General features: G+C 40.5%; 1 protein-coding gene across 2 annotated transcripts in view; it reads right to left on the minus strand.

Moving 5' to 3' along the window:
- THRB (thyroid hormone receptor beta) overlaps positions 1–20,506 on the minus strand; it is a 468,459-nt gene extending 447,953 nt beyond the window's left edge. For both annotated transcript variants that reach the window (XM_056800353.1, XM_016426467.2), the window contains exon 1: positions 20,412–20,506. The gene's annotated coding sequence lies outside the window, so the exon portion shown is untranslated. The remainder of the gene's footprint in view (positions 1–20,411) is intronic.
- Positions 20,507–21,911: the final 1,405 nt, after the last annotated feature.

Consider the following 21,911-nt stretch of genomic DNA (forward strand, 5'->3'; position numbering starts at 1 on the left):
CCATGGAAAAGCTTGGCTTTTCTGATGTATTTCCTGTTACTTCTCCACATCCATTTTCTGTCCTTCCTTAGGTGACACCCCATCAATGACCTCCATGCTATTGCAGTCTGAAATTCACTCTCTCCTCATGCCTCCCTCTTAGAGTCTCTAGCTGCTTCAGGGCACAGTATGGGTGCCACCTCCTAAACAATGCCCACTCCAGCCCACTGGTTGGTAGTACCCTTGGCCTCTAGAAATGACTTCAAGTACACATAGTAGGTACTTAACCATGTGCTCAAAAGATCCCTTTAGTCCACTGTAAACTTCTCAAGGACAGGTATTATTTCATTTTTGTCTTTGTACTCCCCATTCGTAGGACGTAGAGTAAGTAATTAGTAACTGATGGGTATTGGAACACCAAATTTCAACCAAATTACCCCAAAGGGACTACCAAAGATGGATAACCCTCTAGATCACAAGGATTATGGATGCTTGGCTGTTTCCTCTTCCTACAGGCCAGAATCATCTTGGATCTGAGGTAGGATGTTCATTATTAGAAAATTCAAGGGGAGTAGAGACTGGATCATAAATTTATAGAGACAATAGAGGCTATCTAGTCCAACTCCCTTATTTTATGATAAAAACTGTAGTCCAGAGAGGTTGATTGATTCAGTGTCAAGTGGAAAAGTAGGAATTGAACTCATACTAAAATTCAAATACTTCAAGACTATTGGATGAAAGGGGTGAAAAAATACATTTTGGTTACTCCTTTTCAGAGGGCAAATTATATTTTTCTAGGAATGCTGAAATAATAATAATAACTCACATTTCTATAATGGTTTAACATTTGCACAGAAGTTTTCTCACAAGCATTTGGAAGGGAGTGGAACTGGAGTATTCAAGTAGATGAAAATGTAATTGGGAGATGTTTAACAGAACAAATGAAAATAGACTACCACATAGATAATGTTCATTTGTGGTTTTCTATGTCAAAATACTACCAGGTCTCTTCTAGAGCCCTTCTCTCTAATACCCTATCTCATAGGTCTTGGATTTGATATTGAAACCAGATAATCCTCATTAGACAATTCATGAAAATTGACTTTCTTTTTTTGGCATTCTGTGAGAATAGCTATCATTCTAGTCAGATGTTTTGAATTCACAAAGTCGATTCTCAGTGTGAAACCAGAGAAGACCACAAACAGAAATGCCTCATATCAACTTAAATATTCATCACAGACCTTTTTGTAGTAGCAAAAAAAAAATAAAATAAAATAAAACAAAACTGAAAAGAAAGTGATGCCACACTGACTGGGGAAAGGCAAAAATGATGAACACGAGGGATTCAGAGGAATGAGAGGAATGAATTGATGTATGTTGAAGAATGTTGAATCAGGAGAAACTCATGTGCAGTGACTGGAATGAAGTACATGAAAATGACAAAGCAGCCCAACAATAGATCTTTGTCCTGGAGGAAGGAAGAAATGATAGACCCCTCCTCCTTTCTTAGGAGTGGATAGCCTTGAGTTGGAGAGAGTATGGATGCCAAGATTACCAGAATGGTTGTGACAGCCCTTCTCCACAAATAATCACATCAGTTAGTGTTTGCTTTGTTTTAAGAGAAGATTCTATGGAGGGAAGGGGGAAGATAAAGAAAGGTAAGGAAGGAAGGAAGAAGAGAGAGGAAAGGAAGAAGGGACACAGGCAAGGCTGGAGGAAAGAAGGAAGAAAGGAAGGGAGGAAAGAAAATAGGGAGGTGGAACAAAGGAAGGAAATGAACTTTCTGTTTGAATTAACCTAATTGGTCAAATTGGAAATAGGAGAGAAATTCCAGCCAAAATTGATCATAGTTTTACAAAATAACAATAAAAATTGTATTAAAATGCCACCTCATGGCTAACTTTCTACATATTTCTTCATGAACCCACCAATGATCAATGTGCCTTATGGAAATTAGCCAAAACACAGAGCATTAAGAGGTACTTAGCAAACTTTTGATAAAGAGAAGTTTTAAATCAGGACAATCACAACTTGTTTCCAAATGCTCAGGCCTGTGCAATAGCTTCAAAGAAGCCCACATTGCTCCACTTTGATTTCAGGAGTCCTGAAAAGACTCCAGACCATTTTAGATTTGCTGCCACTCTGAAAGCATTTTCTGGTTCCCAAAGAAACAAGGGCTTCTTAGTGGATACTTCAAGCACTGACATCTAAAAATTCAATGCAATATTTCTTGGTGACCAAAAGACCTTAAGAGCTTCACTCTTGGGCTTGTTTCATTTCAGGCCTTATGAACAACTTGGCCCAATACCCCTGAGTCAAGTAACATGCTATTTTGTCAAGTCAAGCCCAGGTATAGACTAAAGATGGGATATGATGGATTCACCATGATTTCATGGAGAATAAAAATTGCGGGGCACTGACTTTTGTTTTAAGGAGCAAAATATAAGCTCCTTGTGAACAGTTCTTGTTTTGTTTTTTAATTTTCCTTTTCTAGGATATATCACATGGCAGATGCTTAATAAATGTCTGGTGAATTAAATTAGATCATCCAATTATTCAAAGAGTCTTTATTAAGCACCCAGTGAGTACCGATTACCCTATGAGGTCTTTGGGAATTCCCTTCATGCAATTAGTAAACATTCAAGCACTTGCTATCTGCCAGATACTGGGGTATTTATTTATATGATGCAAAATCCAAACTAGTCCTTGCCCCATAAGGAGCTTATATTCTCCTAGGGGTATGTATTTTTCTTTCATATGCTTTATTATTTATGTTGCATTGAGATTCATTGGCTTTAAATGAATGACAGAATCAACCAAATAATTGAAAGATAATTTATTAAGCACCTACTGAATGTTAGGCACTGTAATAAGGATTAGATTACAAAGAAAGGCAATAACAGGACTTGCCATTAAGGAGCTGACATTCAAATGTTGGACATAATATCTAAATAGTTAGGTACATACAAGATTCATACAGAGTAGATGGAAGATAACTTCAGATGATATGACTTTAGCATACAAGGTGCTAAAAAAAAAGGCCTCCTGAAGAAGGAGGAAGTTGAGGTGAGTCTTGAAAGAAACCAGAGATTCCAAGAACCAGATATGTGATTGAATTCCAGGTCCAGGGGAAAGTTAGTGCAAAGGCATGGGGTGGGAGATGGGCTATTATATTTTTGAGGAACATCAAGCTAGCTAGACCCAGAAGGCACGGATGGTAGTGAATTGAAGGAAAACTGAACAGTAGGAAGGAGTCAGGTTGGGAAGACTTTTAAATGCCAACAAAGGACTTTATGTTTTATCTTGTTGGTTTCTGGGAGCTACAGAAGTTTATTCAGGGAGAGGGTTGGGAGGGAGGGGTGACATGGGCTGACCTAGGCTTTGGATAAAATCACTTAGGCAACTCTGGAGGGGACTAGAACTCTAAGAAAGAGAGTAGGGCTGGATAAATCCAAGGACTGTCTGCTTCTGGACATTAGAGATAAGAAGTGGGATCCATTTGTGAAAATATCAAGTAGCCTAATTATTCATTTTATTTTATACTATCCCCATTGTCATTTCTGTGAATCTTGAAATTTCTCAGACTTGTGAATGTTAAAAATTTCCCCATTGGGGAATTCTCCATTGGAATAATTCCCTACTGGGAACATTCCCCATTTGGACAGTGAGAACTCTACTTGGATCAGAAATGGGAGGACCTCTACTCCACCCATACTTAAGACTGCTTTAGGGGAGAAAACTCCTTGCTAAACAATGAAAGTACTTAAACCCATACTTATAATGAGGCAAAAAGTTCTTTAAGCCATGCCTATTTTTAGAATTAATACAATGGGGTGCTAAGTACCTATTAAAGGTCAGGCAACTTGTAAACTTGCCAGGAGCAAAGAGGTGAAAACTTATTCAGAAGTTTTTTCTGGTTCAAACTTACTAAAGGGATTAGTCGACTCAGCTGTGAATTCAGAATGGGCTGTCCTTTGGAAAACGTCTACTGTGATTGGTAGATGGAAGAACTTAGGGGAGGTGACATAGGAGAAAACCCCCTATATAAAAAAAGGAATCTCTTGAGAAGAGGCTCTTGAGAAGGAACAGGCTCTGGAGAGACAAGCTCTAAGGAGGTCTCTCAAGGGAGGCTGACTCTGGCTGGAATTCCCTCTGGGGAGACTCTGTCCCCCAGAATCCTCCCTTGAACAGATCTTATGGTGAGTGATAACTGACTGACTGACCTTTTCTTTTAGGACTTAGGCCTGGGTTGGCCAGTGCTGCCCTGGGCCGGTCTATCCTTTTCTCATTATCCCTCTTTTTCTCTCTTTCTTTAATTCCTCACTGTATATAATTAATTAAATTCTCTATAAAACCCAGTTGGCTTGGGTATATTCATAATTGGGAATATTTCCCTGGTGACCACCTTATATTTGATTTAAAAACAAGACACTGTAGTGAAAACATATTTCCTGCGGTCACAATTTACTCACCCACTCTTTTAGTGGCCACAAATTAAGACTTCCACTATTTTACTACAGTTTACAACCTCAACCATTTTAATTATTACAGTTTATGGCATCCACTCTTTTAAATATAACATTTCTAACCAATTTTGCTCTTAGGAAATACTGATATGCTTTTAAGTTGATATGGAAAAATATTAAAGATCTTAATAATAATAAATTTATAGTATATTTTTCACACCTTAGAGTCTTTAAAATAGGTTCACTTTCTGGATTTGAAGACGATCACACTTAATTGCACTCAGTAAAAGGACTAAATTTGGAGTCTGTTGTTTTGCCATACATTGCTAATAAAACATTTGTTATGTATGTTATATAATAAGACTAATTGGAATAAGGTAAAGTATAATTAGAATTTGCTCCCCAGGGCTCTAAATCCCAGCATCCCATTTATGTGTTTACCTGCATCCTTATGTAGGGAAGGAAGCTAAGTGAAGACACAGAGCTTGTCCTTTAGTAATACTTTTTAGTCATTAGAAAGCAGTATAACTAGTAGGAACCAAAGTGATAACAGGAGGTACCCTGAGGCCTCTCGGGGATGGCTCACATTGTATAAAATGTAATATGAGCAAAAGGTTTACTTTCATCTTAAAAATTCCTTTCAATCTCTGAGCTTTAGGCATACATTTCCTTGTCCACACTGAGTTCCCATTTCCTGGTGACTGACATTCAATCTAACCAATGTATGTTTTCAAATTTCAAGTGGCTCCAAGTCTTTAGTTGATACCAATACTTAAGACATGGTCTTTGGCTGCCTCATTTGGCACCTCTGCAGAAGTAGGGGGCTAAAAGTGTAGAACACTGAATCTAATGTCATCCTTTTTTGTTCTTTTAGTGTTGGTGAACGATATCACCCTTTATTCTTCATTGTAAAAGGTGGCTCTCTTGGGGGAGCAGGATGCATTACTAAATGGAGGTGCTGGATAGCAATAAAATTTAAGAATTCACTAAGTTATTATTACTACTACTACTATTATTATTTACAAAACATTATTCATGACAACAGAAAATGTGAGTTTTGGTAATGAGTAAATGATCCATTTTAGACTGAGAAAGAAACAGTACCAACAACCATTTACTTTGGTCCTCTTATAGCAAAAATTGAGAAAAGAATGGAGTTTGTAAATGCTATATATTTTCTATCATCAATCCTAATCTTTGAGGTAAACTAGTTTGATCAAAACTATTCCACATTTTTCCTCAAGGTGAAATAAAATTTCATGAAATTCAAGAAACATTTATTTATCAATCAAGTATTTATTACATGGCTACAATGTTCCAGGTCCCATGGTGGGCACTGGAGATTAAAAAAAATCTCTAAATACGTAACAGCCATTGTTCTAGGCTGTGGGGACTTGATGGCAAGAAATACTATAGTCTGCCCTTTAGGGACTTAAATTAATCTTTTATGAGAAAACAAAAATTTGCAAATGTCCCAGAATCAGTTGGGGAATCAATATAATGGAAGAATATTACTCCATGAAAAAGGTAGGCTGAATGGTTTTGGAGAAAAGTGAAAAGATACATGAACAGATGCAGAGGGATGTGAGTAGAACCAGAATAATTTTGATTATCACAATTTTGTAAGAATTCTGAAAAACTTAATTCTGATTAGTGCAAAGACAACTAAGACTCCAGAGAACTCATGATGAAACATGTTATCTCCTAACTAGGAGCTGATAAATCAAGCTGCTGAATGAGACATACAATTTTAGATATTTGTTTTGCTTCACTATCCACATATGTGGATTTGCATTTTAACATTTCTTGTTGTTTTTTTCTTCCCTAGTTTGAAGATGTGAGAAATGGGAGGGAGAAAAAATAAGTGCAAAAAATTTAGTGAGGAGGTTTAATAAATGGAAAATATTAAAAAGTAACTCCCTAGAGAAAATAACAATATATAAATAATATCACATACTGATAATGTCACCTGGATCCCTTCTGTGTATATTTCTGAGGAGGAACCAAGTAGATAGTTTCCAGTCCAATCTAATCCTCTTTCTCCTGCCTCACCCATTTTTCAGTTGGTTACAATTTTGCAACATACAAACAATTCATCTCGTCAGAATGTGTTTGAAGCAAAATAACCTTTACAAGTTCAAGGAATTATGGGGAAAATGTGACAGAAGTCACAAAAACAAACAAACCCTGAGGCTCCTCTTTCTCTAGGGGTCACCTCCTCCAGGACATGTTCCCGGATCTCTCCTCCTTTTAGTATCAAATGTCCCTCTGCTATTTATTGCCAGTGCAATTTATTTGCCTGAGCAAATCAATTGGATTGTGAGATTCTTGAGGGCAAGGGGCTAGCTTTTGCTCAGTGCCTGGTAAGTAGGACCTTAATAAATGTTCATTGACTGACTCAATCTTTGTGCCTCTCTTTGATCCCTTGTGAAACAATAGGCTGGGTCCAAAGGCCTTTCAGATCTCTCCCAACTTTAAATCTATGCTTCTCCGTCTTGTATTTATTTCTTAAACTCACGGTGCTTGGCATATATAGTAGGGGCTTAATAATTGCATAATTCATGCCTTGGGTTAAGTAATGCTCCAATTTCCGGTGGGCAATGTTCCGAACGTGCCCTAAATTGTAATAAAGTAGTCCCTGCCTCGGAAGACAAATAAGAAATCAGAGAGTTCCTCGGGGTCCCGGAAACAAGTGAGATGTCTCTCTCGCCTTGTAGCAAGGGGAGAAGACAAAGAGAGATCTGACGTTGGCTGCGCCAAGGCCCGGCGCACTGTGCTTAAGAAGTCACTTCAGAAGAAAGCTTCATCAAGTGCGGGGCAGGATTGATTTTGCTTTTCATCTGAACTGCTTTCTATTTAAAGTAAGTCGCCGTTTCTTGCTTCCTGTCTGTCATTATGTTGTCTCCATGGCAATGGCAAACGCCAGCCGAAGGCCTGGAGATATCTACACAGCCTGCACCCTGCTCCGGAGTAGGCTGGTAATCACATTGAATCGAGTACCCTGTTATGACAGTTCGGAAAATATTCCGTCATCCGATTCTCCTGGGTGCTTGCTTGCGGAAAGCGTTATTTATGTCAGTCAGCAGATGAGGGATTTCAGGAAAGAAGGGCAGCACCCACACGGTCACAGAGGGCTACAGAGAATGGATGAGGGGGAGGGGGGGAAGAGGAAGAGAGAGGAGGGGAAGGGGGAGGGGCGGTCCTGCTCAAATGATAGGCATGATTTTGTTGTCAAATTGTTTTTCAGTCTGTCCGACTTTTGGCGACCTCATTTGGGGTTTCGGGGCAAAGATACTAGAGCAGTTTGCCATTTCCTTCTCTGGCCTCATTTTACAGGTGAGGCAAATGCGGGAAAGTGACTTGTCCAGGATCACAGCTCCCATACTGCTCAGGGAATCTGGCTTCCAGTTGCCTCAAGGCTCGGAAAAAATGGCTGGAAATCCAAAAGGGAGCGAGGCCCAGAAGCACTACAAAAGCAGCCACAAAGGACTTCCCCCTACAAGAGATGACTGGGCACCTGGGTGCTCCCAATTCTGGGGTTCCATTCTAGGGCAGATTGGCAATCCAGGTTGATGCTATTGATGAGACTCGGTTCACAAAGAAAGGCTCTACAATTCTCCGGCACATCTAAGTCTCAATAAGGCACTGGATAAAGTGTTAAGTGGTACTTTCCATGAGCCAACAAGCAAGTATGTAGGCATCTATTATATGTGCTAGGCATGACCTTAAAAATGAAGCCATCTTTGCCCTCTTTATTCTCCTGGGCAGGAAGTAACAAAAACCAAAAAGCAAATTATTGCATATTTGGGACAGCTAAATGGGGCAGTGGATAGAACAGCGGGGACTGGAGTCAGGAAGACCTGAGTTCCCATTCAGCCTCAGACACTTAATTCAGCTGTGTGTCCCTGGGCAAGTCACCTAACCCTGTTTGCCTCAGTTTCCTCAGCTGGAGAAGGAAATGGCAAACTACTGAAGTATCTTTGCCAGAAATCCCCAAATGAGGTCACAAAGAGCTGGACATGATGGAACAATAACAACAAAATGTTATGTATTTTAACCTGTATAATATGGTATCCATGTCAACTGCTTTCCCCAGTGACACTGGAGGGCTTTAATGAAAGGTAGAATAAATCACATAATGAACGAATGACTACATGCATGTATTTCTAATTCTTTTTCCCCTCACTGAATCCCATTCCTGTTCTGCTGGCTCTTCCAATTGGTCTGTTGTCTATTCCCTGCCCATAACATTTCATTCCCTGCCTCTCCATTTTCCAATTCATTGACTTTGCACAAGCTTGCACATTGGAATGCTGGCCTCCTTCAGCACTCAGCTGCTGTCTGTCTCACCCTTTAGACAAGGTTTCCCTGAACTCTCCAGTTAGGGCCGGCTCCTTCTGGACTTTTTTTTCCTCTATGCATTGCATTTACTCGTCTTGTACACATCATATCCTTTAGCAGAATGTGAGCCTCTTGAAGAAAGGACTATCTAATGTTTTCCTCCTTTCTTAGCACTTGGATCAATGCTTTGCCTGGCATGTTAGCCTGGGTGCTTAGGAATGTCCTCAAATCATCTTAACAGGAAGCCTTGAATTCATATCCTGCTTCAGACAGTTGCTTTGTGACTTTGGCCAAGTCACTTAACCTTATTCCTTATCTGTAAAATGAGGACAATAATAACAGCTAACTCCCAGGTTTGTCATAAATATCAAATTAAATAATATTTGTAAAATACTTTGTAAACCTTAACATGCCATATAAATGCTATTGTTAACATTGCTAATATTATTATTGATTGGATAATTGTAAATTGTATGTAATTCAACAGACATTTATCCTGCCTCAATATGTGCTAGTTGATGACCTTAGGGAAGTCATTAAACCTCTCCAGGTCTCCAGGTAGGGGTTAAGACGTAACATAGTACAGAGAAGAGAACATTGATTCTAGAGTTAGAGGACTTGTGTTTGAATTTTACATCTGATGCTTGTGACCTATGTCACCTTGGGACAAGTCACTCCTTAAGCCTCAGTTCCTCCATCTGCAAAGTAAAGGGTTTGTATTCCAGCTCCAAATTTATGGTTCAGCCAATCACTCCACTTGGCCCAAGAAGCAAAGAGAAAAAGAAAACCATTCCTGCCCTCAGGGACATTACATTCTGACTGGAAGTTGGGAGAGGACAGAGCATGTACACATACAAATAAAAACAAGAAACAGGCCAAATCAGTGCAGGTGGGTGCTACCAATTGGGGAGGATCAGGAAAGGTCTCCTATTTCATACAGCCACTGGAAAGAAAGTGGGGTTAGAGGAATCCAAAGCAATTTCATGTTTTGCACAGAACTATATCTTCAAAGGACTCAATCCCCAAATGATGTGAGTGTTCTGTGTATGTGTGCACATGTGTCTAGAACTGGATGGCTCCTTTAAACAATTAAAGGGAAAAAAGCATCTCTCCCATCACATTCCCACAAATGCCATAGTTGAGTTTCATTGCAAACTTTATAGAATGGGGAATGGAGCAGATTCATGATTACTGTGGGACTATAATGTTCAATTTCCTGATTTTTGTATTTTGAAAGAGTCAGCCATAATGCCGGATAGTTCTCTGCTTTGATTTTTTTTTTTTGGTATAAAAAAGGGAAAAATGAGAGAATTGTGATTGAACTATGCAGCCCGTTTACTTGAATATGCAAAAGGGAATCTAAATAAATGGATAAACACAGCTGCATGTCTTCAATGCATGGGCCCCTAGAAGTGTGACTACTGGCAAGTGTAGACATTTGGAGTTCTAAATTTAAGTGCATTATTAAAAATGGAGCAGACAGTCATCCCTTTCTGCCTGATTTCATCTCTAGGAATCTACAAAATCAGGCTGAATCTTAAGGTCTCCAATTCATCCCCCAATCTAGGTATTAAGTTCAGTGCATCTCTAAAATATTTACCAACACCCAGTGGCTTCTCACTAATTGCAGGCTATCATGCTCATCATGGTAGCCCAGTTAACACTAAAGGATCATTCAGTTTTGAGGTCAAAGGGCTGAAGAGTAACTGATGGCAATTTTTGGAAGAACCTTTTCAAAAACATTAGCCATCATCATTATACTTCAGCCCTTCGTTGTGATTCCTCTAGTGTCCATGATCTCCCCACCAATGCTGGCTCAAACTTTCTCTACAGTTTACTGTGGGGGGGAAAAAAAAAACTCATCTCATCTGGTGATCAACCCTCTGGTGCTGATCCTCTTCACACTTAGCTAGGTTGGTCCTTGAAAGACAGACAACTAAGCTCCATCCAGTCAATATTTATTTATTTATTTAGTATCGATATTGTGTTCCAAATACTGCATCCTTGTCCTCAAGGATTTTACCATCTACTGGGAGGTTACGACTTCCACGCAAATAAATGTAAGTCAAAGTAAAGGGGAGGGGAGATCCAGATAAAATACTGAAGGAAATTTTGAGGAGGACACAGTCCTTGTCAGCAGGAGTGGGGAATTGAGGGAAGGCTTCATGGTGAGGATGGCACCTGAGCCATCTTGAAGGAGGAAAAGGTGCTTGGAGGTTGGACAGGAAATAGCTAGTAGGCTAGTTTGCTCAAAACATGAAGAGTTGAAGGGGGGATGATTTGAAATGAAGCTGGAAGAGAAGGCTAGAGCCAGATTATAGAAAGCCTTAAATGCCATGTTAAGGAGTGTGTATTTTATTTGAGAAGAGGGGTAGTTAAGGGCTGGATAGAGAACCAGGCCTGGTGATGGGGGGGGGGGGGGGTCCTGGGTTCAAATTTTGCCCCAGATACTTCTTAGCTATGTGACCCTGAGTAAGTCACTTAACCCCAATTCCCTAACCCTTAGCACTCTTCTACTTTTGAACCAATACTTAGTATTGATTCCAAGTCAGAAGGTAAGGATTAAAAAAAAAAGAAGAAGAAATAGGGAGCCACTTGAAGTTTTTGTAAAGGGAAAGAGAAAGGGAACAAGCATTTATTAAGTACTCACAAGGTGGCAGGCAACATGCTAAGCATTTCAAACATATTATATCATGTTTCACACAACCATCCTAGGATATAGGTGTTATTATTATCATCCCCATTTTATAGTTGAGGAAACTGAGGCAGATAAGAATTTAAGTGACTTGGCTATAGTCACAAAGCAAATAAGTGTCTAAGGTGGGATTTGAACTCATCTCCCTGACTGTAGAAACATCATACTACCTAGCTGAAGAAAAGTAATATGGGTTAGAGGATGGGCTGATGAGATGATTTGATCCTAGAATAAAGCTGGAAAGGCACTTAAAGGCCATTGATTTCAACCCCTTAAAAATAAAAAAATAAAAAAATGAAGAAACTGAGACTTACCAAGGTTAAGTGACTTACACAGCTAATAAATATCTGAGGTTGAATGTGAACCTTACCTAGGTCATCCTTACTCCAAATCCATTTTGCCTCTCCAATGTTAAAGACATTCTTGGGAGTGGGGCTGCCATTACAAACCTGTGCCACTGGCCACCAACTATTCAGAGGGAATAATGCACCAATAATTCCAGCTGTGGTAGATATATTGAAAAGGTTATTCCAAGATGTTATTTCAAAGTTGTTTTGATTTGCATTTTTCTAATCAATAATGATTTGGAGCATTTTTTCATGTGGTTACATATAGCTTTGATTTTTTTCTTCCAAAACTGTTTGTTCATATCTTTTGACTATTTATCATTTGGGAAATGGCTCATATGCTCATATTCTTATACATCTGACAAAGTGCTTTGTATATTTTAGATATGAGACCTCTATCTGAGAAGTTGTCTATAAATGTTCCTCCCCAGTTTTCTGCTTTCCTTCTACTCCTGGCTACATTATTTTTATTTATACAAATGTCTTTTAACTTAATGTATTCAAAATTATCTGTTTTACATCCTACAATGCTTTCTATCTATTGTTTTTTCAAAAATTCCTTTCCTGTACGTAAATATATATACTAGGCAATATTTCCCCTGTTCTATAAGCAAGACATAGTTTTATATATATATATATATTTTTTTTTTGTCAAATGATACCTTATCTAAGGAGGGCAAGAGTTATTTGGGTATTTTAATGTAACAAACAAATAAAATTAAAAATTAAAAAAAGAAAGAAAGGGTTACTCTGGAAGCTCTATGAATAATGGACTGTAAGAAGAAAGAAAAGAAGCAAGATCATTTAGGAGATGATTACAATTGTCCCAGGGAAAGGTAATGAAAGCCTGGACTAGAGTGGTCTCAGTATGAGAAGAAAGGAAGAGACAAAAAGTAGAGCTATCATGGAGGGCAAATCAGTAGGACATGACACAGGAAATAATGGAGAAGGAAGTCAAAGATGAGTCCAAAGTTTGGAGCTCAGCCTATTATCAAAGGAATCCTGGTGTTATCATTAAAACTATGGACACTGGCAAAAAGGGGCTAATGGAGAAAGAGATGACTTTGTCCAAGGTGTTGGTAGTATTTCCTTGGAGATGATGTCCTGCAGACAGCAGCTAGAGATGCAGACCTGGAATTCAGGGACTGGAAAATTAATAATAGCTAATGTCTATATGGTTTTCTAAGCACTTCACAACTACTACCCCATTTGAACCTTGGAACAATCCAAAAATTTGGGTGCTGTTATTGTCCCCATTTTAAAGATGAGACTATTGATGTAAGGTTTTGTGACTCTATCAGGGACACACAGCCAATGCTGAGGAAAGCCCAATCCTTCTCTCAATGATACCAGGCTGCTTCATGAAGTAGTCACCTGTGACATCATCATCACAATTCACATTTACATAAGGTTTAAGGTTTGCAAATGGGTTTGGGTTATAATTGACTGATGAAATCACCAAGAAGGCCAAAGATAGAGTCATGGTGGGGTTACTTATATTTGAAGGCCTTTCCAGCATGGTAAATCATGCCAGGGCACTGTTGGCATAATCCTCAAGATCCTCTACACCATGATGAAGCACCCCAAAAAACTTTAGATGATATGATACCTCATCATCCATGTCTTTGGGGGCAGAGGGCAAGAATACCTCTAATGATGAATTGGTCCCTTAGCCTGCTAATTATACAACTCAAATTAACTCTACAATAAATTATCTGTCAATTAAACAACATTCTCAGAATATATATATTTAAAAAAAACTAGTTACAGTATAAATCAGGACAATAAATATCAGGGTACTGTGAAGTTCCCAAAATGCTTCTAGAACATTGAAGAAAAGCTATAAAATGATATGTAACTGAGAAATAATGGATGAATGTTATTTCTTCCCAGACTCCTTAATCCTAACCCTAACTCTTATCACCTCCTGTCTGGTCTACTGGAATAATCATCTCTTCTCATATTAAGTTTCTCCCCATTCCAGTCCATCTTCTACTGAGCTGCTAAAATGAACTTTCTTAAGTGTAGGTCTGGCCATATCAACCACATCTCCCTACTCAATAAGCTCAACTCACTCCCTATCATCTCCAGGATCAAATATAAAATCTTCTGGCATTCCGTGCTCTTAATAACCCACCTCCCACCTCACTCACTTTCTCCCAGGTACTTTTTGATCCTATGATACTGAATTCCTTGTGGCCCTTCAGACAAGACCCTCCATCTGCTGTCTCTAGGTGCTCTATGGGGCTGTCATCTATGCTTGGAATATTCTCTCTCTTCATCTTCACCAATGGGCTTCCATCAAATGCCAAATAAAATCCCCCTTTCCCAATCCCCTTAAAGAGTGGTGTCTTTCCTCTCTTGGCTATTTCCCATTTATCCTGTATATAGCCCATTTCAATAGAGTTTACAGCATGTGGTTTTTCCCAGGAGGCTCCTGAGCTCCTTGAGAACAAGATTTGTTTTCTTTGTATCCTCCAAACTTAGCAAAGTGCCTGGCTTTTAATAAATGTTCATTGACTGACCAACTTTCAGATGATCTGATGATTTGCATTATACTTGGTACTTTTATCCCTCATTTGAAATCTTCTAATAATTGAAAGGTAATTGCCGTACTTGTTAATGATTCCTTGAAATGGAATTATTACTTATGTTTATCACTTATCTAATCATTCCTCCCATGGTAGCCCAAATGATCACTCTGAAACCATTTTGGGCTACTAAAGTAGGAGATCCAAGAGGTCAGAGACTATGTCTTTTCTAAATCCTATCCCCAACCTCAGATCCTAGCATGCAGATCCTTGGCACACATGAGACACATTCAATAAATGCTGAATTCAGTCAACTTTATTTTCCTAAACATTTCTTGTTTCACTGAAAAAACAATTACAAAGAAAGTTCCATTGATAGTCATTTGAGATGATTTCAAATAAAAGAATCACAGCAATAGCATAAGAAAGAATTGCAGCAAATTAAATTTACAGATTTATATTTAATCAAATATAGTTTACATTTTATTTCTTAGGTCTTGTATATACGAAGAAGGAGCTATTACAGTAGACACATGAAGACGAGTGTTGCAGTCCCACCTCTGACACACTAGTGTGACTGGCTGGGAGTCACTTATCCCTCAGTGCTCTAGGTAATTGTGTAAATCTCTAAATTGCAAAGAAAATGCTGAACTACTTTGGTAGGGGGAGTTCCCTCATCTGGGGGAGTTACTTATGTTGATTAAATTATAGATTTGGTCTCTATCCCTATTGCTACCATGTATGAAAGTTCTTCAGCACCAGAAGATAGGGAATGGAATCAGAAGCCTAGAGATAGATCTCAAATGTTTTCTCAGGTAAGTCTATTCAAGGAAAACACTGGCTTTGGAGTCAATGCACCTGGGTTCCAATTCTTCCATCTCCTGTCATTTATTAATTAAATGGACCTGAGTGAGATTGACTGTACATAATAAGAATGTTGGACTAGATAATCTCTAATCTCCTTTCTGGTTCTAATTTGATTTTACTGTGAATGAGATTTTAAATCCCTAGAAAAAAAGGGTCATGCTCACTTTTTTAGTTAGGTGGTACAGGGGATAGAGTGCTAGGCTGGAAGTCATGAAGGCCTGAGTTCAAATATGACCTCAGATACTAATTCATAACTTAGTCCTTGTCTGCCTCAGTTTTCTCAACTATAAAATGAGCGTAGCATCTACCTCCCGGGGTTGTTGTGAGAAACAAATGAAATATTTTTAAAGCACTTAGCACAGTACATAGCACATAGTAGACACCGGGTAAATGCTTGTTGTTATTAATAGTGGTGGTGGTGTCACTCCACATAGCATCTAATATAGTGATAGGCACACAGGAGATCTTCATTAAGTGTTTGTTGAAAGAATGACTGACTGGCTCAAGGAAAATAATAGCTAGGGTGGGGAGAGTCCAGCACTGAGAGATATGGGCTCAGCAAGTCCAATATTTGCTGCCAGCACAGAATTTCTCCAAGTTTAATCATTTCAGTTTGCCATAACAAATAATATGGGCTGAATGCTAAATGTTTACTTTTCAAATATACTCAACTGATTAGGTAGATCCTAAGGGAGAACCTAGCTTCCCTTGATGAGTTCAAGTCCCAAGGCCCACATGTACTAAATCTGTATAAAGTAGCAGATACAACTGTTGAACCATTAATTAGTGTTCTCGAGAAGACCCTGGAGATGAAAGATATGGTGTAGGAAGGGGAAATGTTATCCTGATTTTTTTTTTTAAGGGAAGGATAGAGAGTCTGCAAACTGAACGTCTTGTCTTTGATCCTGGCAATATCCCAAGCCAGATTATTATTATTATTATTATTATTATTTTTAAATCCTTATCTTCTATCTTAGAATCAATACTGCATACTGGCTCTAAGGCAGAAGACTGGTAAGGGCTAGGCAATGGGGGTTAAATGACTTGCCCAGGGTCACACAGCTAGGAAGTATCTGAGACCAGATTTGACTTCCCATCTCTGGGCCTGGCTCTCAATCCACTGAGCCATCCAACTGCCCCCTCCAAGCCAGATTATTAAAGAGATGTTAGTATACATTTAGAAAAGTCATGCCAGGCTAATCTCATCTCTTTTTTTGGTATGAACAGAGGAAATCTAGGTTTTTGATGATATTTTTAATTCTATTCTTATGGAAAAGTTGGAGATCCATACATGGCTAATGACTAGACTCAAAAAGACTTTGATGCATTGGTATGTATGGGCTTCAAGGAAACCGTCCTATGGGTCCATTCACCATGGGGGATTTATGAAAAGACACAGGGAAGAAATTCTCATGATGAGAAGGCATGGATGGGCTGTGATTTGTGTCAAAGGAAGAAGTTCCTATGCCAGAGAAGACATAGATCCAAAAAACATCAAAGAGTTCAGAAATACAGAAAAGAGGATCTTAATAAGTAAAGACTTTTTTTTTCAATGCTCATTCAACAAAAACAAAATCCTATCTGACCAAGGGGAAAATATCTCTAAGGTTTATAGATACAGCACTATCTTTGGTTTCTCAGTCCTGTAACAGAAACACTCATCTGAGAATTCATTTTCTTCATCCTGAACCCAAAGGAAAATGTGAATGAAGAGAAATTAAAAACAACAACTAAGTTTAGTCTAGTAGCCTGTAAGCAACTTGAGAACAGGGACTGTTTGATTTTTGTCTTTGAGGAACCATATGGCATAGTGGTTATAATACTGGGTTTAGAATAAAGATAATCCTATATTCAAAGCTTGCCTCTAAAACTGACTAGCTTGGTGTCCTTAGGCATCTACCTTCAGGTCTTTATGCCTCAGTTTCTTCCTCTGTAAAAGGGTTGGACCCTCTGCCTTCTAACTTCCCTTCTAGCCCTAAATGGAAAATCTGATTTCTCCTACTGCCTAGTCTAATACCTGACACAAAGAAAATGTTCAGTAGGGGTTTGTTGATTGATTATTAGAGGTCTTGGAGAAACTCACTAGAAATCTAAGGTCTGATCTCTACTTTGCTCTCCGATTTACAGGCTCCTCAAAGATAAGTTATCTATTACTGTCTATGCTTAAGATGTTTCATCTGTCAAGTAGCTGCACTGACTTCCTTCTAAGACAGAGCTTTGGAGAGGCGACATATTAATGTGTAATTAAAGTCCTAACCCACAAACTGGTTGTGAAGTGCAAAGAGCCTTATGATTAATTCCCTTAATGAATTTTTATATGCCAACTCTCCTATTCCTCAGTGCTATTTTTCAAAATAGAATATTAGAAGGACTTATAGGCACAGTGGTGGATTCTGGTAGGTCAGTGAACATCTAATGTCATAATATATTTATTATTATGCTCCTTTAATAGAATGACAGTCAAGCTGAGTGAGCTAATCAAAATCTAGGTCAGCCTTACTCCTGAGTCATGTTGGATCCTGGTCCTTCTCCCCAGAATATCTCTTGCCCTTTTGTAGGCCTCCAAACCTACTATTCCAGATCCATTTTAGGGACTGAAAGCTTTTTATTTTTAAAAGGAAAATGCCTCTCGGAGAAATATCTTACGAAGAAACCCTATTAAGACCTTTAGTTCAAAAGAATTGCTCAGACCCTTTTCTGAGGGCCCATCTTTTCAGACTGATTTTATATCATTTCCCTCCACACATTCCAAGTTCCAGACAAACAGAACTATTTGAAATGCCTTGAACATCATTCTTTCTCTCACCTCCACACATTTGTCCAAGCTTTCTGTCCTCCATGTCTCCATGCATACTCTCCTGCTATGTGTCCCTGGGCAAGTTACTTAACCTCCATTGCCTAGTTCTTACTGTTCTACCTTGGAACCAAAACACAGTATTGATTCTCAGATGAAAGGTAAGGGTTCAATTTTTTCCATTTTAATTCCACATATTTTATTTTGTGCATTTAAAAATAATATTCTGAGAAGGGTTCCATTGACTTCAGCAGATTTCCAAAAGGGTTCATAACATACAAAAAATAAAGACATTCTGCTCTGCTATTCATTAACTGCATGACCTTAAGAAAACTGATTAACCACTCTAGGCTTTAATTTTTCCCATTCAAAATAAAAGGGTTGAACTACATTACATCTAAGCCCCCTTCCGGTTCTAAATCCACATATGATCCTATGAAATTGTCATACCCCAAGACATCAAACAAAGTACCAAATAATCTCCCATCAGTAGTCACTCCTTTGGTGTAAGACAAGCAAATCTTTCCACATGGTCCCTGCAAAATGAATATGGATTTCCCATGAGGGAAGGATTCAACCACATGCTAGCATCCTGTAGTTACAAGCTGGAGCAGTCTTGGAAATTTGGTGCAGGGCCCTGATGAGATGTCACAACACATTTTATTGGGAGGTTGTGAGAAGGGGGAACAGGTGAGGAAGAACTCTGTTAGCATGAGCAATTGCCCTGAAAGGACCTGGACACCTGTTACCATGGGATGATGCCCTAGGCAGCCAAAGCACTCAAGGTGGGGTGGAGATTAAACCAAACCGAGAAGCCAAATATCATCCTTTTTCCTTGCACTGGTCTTGCTCCTTCGATAACTTTTGACCTTGGGAAAGTTCTTCTTGTCCTTATGCCTTAGTTTCCTCACTTATAAAATGGGATCAACAACACTAAATCACCTCTCCTGGGACTGGAAAGAATAATTGTTTTAAAAAACCTGTCAAGTGGCCCAGCACTTGGCAGATTATGACACCCCAGAGAGATGCTTAATAACTAATAATTATCTGATAGTATGTGGAAACTCCCTGGCTGGGAAGTCACCAAAAGTTCAGGGTCAGAGACATCAGAGAAAGAGGGGATTTCCCTGGGGGTTCCCCCTCTTCCCCCCAACACTTCCTAGCTAAGGGTGTTGTTATCCTCTTAACCTTAAAACTGTTTAAAATGCAAACAACCTTAATTTAGAAGTCTGGATAGAGGTCAGGCAAGAAAATGGTAAACTGAGAGGCAGGAAAGTGAAAGGGAGAGAGGAAGGGAGGGAGAAAGAAGTCAGAAGTCTAACTACAGACACTTGAGCTCAGCAGTTGGCAGAGTAACTCGGCTCTCGGTCAAGTGATTAAGGTGAAGATAGTCAGGAAACTTGAGGTAGAGAGGAAGAGGAAGGCAGACTAAGATGAGCTGGGAGGAAAGGAGAGGTAGAAAGAGAATAAGATGCTTCTCCATAAGTTGCTCCTGGAGAGAAGAAGATGATGAAAGAAGGAAGGAAAAAGAGAAAGAAAGGGAAATAAAAAGAAAGGAGAAAAACGAGAGGGGGAGGAAAGAAGGAAGGAAGGAAGGAAGGAAGGAAGGAAGGAAGGAAGGAAGGAAGGAAGGAAGGAAGGAAGGAAGGAAGGAAGGAAGGAAGGAAGGAAGGAAGGAAGGAAGGAAGGAAGGAAGGAAGGGAAAGAGGGAGGAAGGAGCCCTCAAATCTATTCTCCTTTCCCCCTCTCCAAATGAAACGACCCTTTGGGGCTGCCCTAGTTTTTGGGCTCCCAGGGGCAGCGGGTGCCGGGGTTGAGCCTTTGCTGCAGGGTGGGAGTCAGGGGGCGGCGCGGCAGGGCTCGTTCGCTAAGCCGGCTGTCGTCTTGCTGCCTGTCTGGTGCCTGCTTGCTTTCCCGGGATTGTTGGGGAGCGCCCTTAAGCGCGCCGACCTAAGCGAAAAGTTCACTAGGGGAATCCCCTGCTAAAGCCAGGCTCTGCGCTGGAGTTCGCAGGATGAGAGTTCCCTCCAGCTCTCGCCTGTCCCCCGCCCCCCGAACTTCCCCTGCCCCTGCCTCTGCCCCCACCCTGCCCTTTGCTCCGCCCGGCCCCCAGCCGGGCCAGTGCAGGCTGCCAGTCTCGCAAGTTCCTGGCAGCGACGTCCACTCAGAGTCCAGCCCCTCGGCCCCCTCCCCCGGCGGCTCCTCTCCCCGCCCTCCCGTCACAGGGGGCCTCCTCGGCCCCCCTTCCCTCCCCCCACCCCCCGCCCGGGCTCGGACCCGGTAGGAGTTAGCTGTTAGAACCCCCGAGGGCTGAGGCAGCCTGGGAGGCGGAAGGGCCTGGGTGCCGAGGAAGGGGCCACTGGACCCGGGTCAGGGCGCTCGCTCTCTCACCTGACCAATTGGAGGGAGCCCGGGAGCTGGAGCCGCCCGAGGCTGGGCTTCCTCCCGAGGAGCGTCGTGTCCTGGAATGACCCAGGCCGGCCTGCCGGCCGGCCACAAAAAAAAAAACGGGAGGGAGGGAGGGAAGGCGGGGAAGCAGCGGGCGAGGGAGGGGGAAGGGAGGAGGGCGGGGGAGCCCGTCCCGAACCCGGCAGGCACCGCAAGAGGCAGCGAGAAACAGAAAGCCCGACGGTCCGTCAGAGTTACTTGAGAGAGAGAAAGAGAGCTAGGCCTCCCCTCCCCAGTCCAGGGAGCTCGGTGGGTCCTGGGGAGGGCTAAGAGAGGACAGGGGAAAGGGAGAGGAGCGGAGGGAGAGGGAAAAGAACAGAAAGACAGGGAGGAAAGGAGAGAGATGGAGATTAGAGAAAGGGGGAGGGGGAGGGAAAGAGGGAGAAGTAGGAGATGGGAGAGGGGAAAGGAGTCAGAAATGGGAGGAGAGAGGAAGGGAAAGGGAAAGAGGGAGAAAGGAGAGGGAATGGGGAAGGAGACAACCTGAGATAAAAAGAGATAGAGAGGCAAGGGAGAGAGATGAGAGGGGAGAGGAGAGAGAAAGGAGAGAGAAGGAGGAGGGGAAGAAAGAGAAAGGGGAAGAGAGAGGGAAAAAGAGATGAGAGTGGGAGGGAAAAGACAGGAGATGAGCAAGCAAAATAGACTGAAAGAGTAAGTGAGAATGAAAGAAAATGGAAAAGACTGACTAGAAGAATGGGAGAGAATAAACATGTGAGAAAGAATAAACAGTTGTGAGAAAACAAAAGACAATGAGAAAGGGAGAATGAAAGAAAATTTTAAGGAATTATGAAAAGAATAAGAAAGGTGAGGGACAATGGAGAAATAAGAGAAAAAGAATGGTTATTGATGAAAATGGAAGAGAATTTAAAAATGATTTAAAAAGAATCAAAATGAGGGATGATGGGAGAGAAGAAAATGAAAGAAAGAAAATACTAAGGAGAGAAGTAAAATGACCACAGAGAAAAAGCAAGTGTGAATGAGAATAAAACCTAAGAAAATGATATGGAACAGAGAATGGAAGAGAGAAAACAGTTTAAAAAGAGAATGAGAGAACATGGGAGAGAGTAAAGGGATGGGGGAGGACTGAGAAATTATCAATGACAATAAGAGGGCAACCATACCCAGAAGGAGGCATGGGGAAGAAGGGCAAAACAGACATTTGATCAGGTAGTTTTAAATCATAGGCAGCCAGCCTCTCAGTGCAAACCTGAAGGCTCTTGAATTTATACAGAGAACATCTCTTACTCTCTATGCTTAGTTCATAAATCTGAATGTTTGCTTCCTCTCACTTACCCTTGTCACAAATGTGTTTGTATAGCTATGAACCAGTATTGAGTACCCACACTGAATTTAACAGTCTCTGGTGCCCAGAGTTCCATACCTTGCTAACATTTTTTCCCTCTTATAAAAGGATGTTAGGGGGATAGATTATGAAGCTTCCAA

This window comes from Monodelphis domestica, chromosome 5 (assembly GCF_027887165.1).
Source record: "Monodelphis domestica isolate mMonDom1 chromosome 5, mMonDom1.pri, whole genome shotgun sequence".
NCBI classification, from domain to species: domain Eukaryota; kingdom Metazoa; phylum Chordata; class Mammalia; order Didelphimorphia; family Didelphidae; genus Monodelphis; species Monodelphis domestica.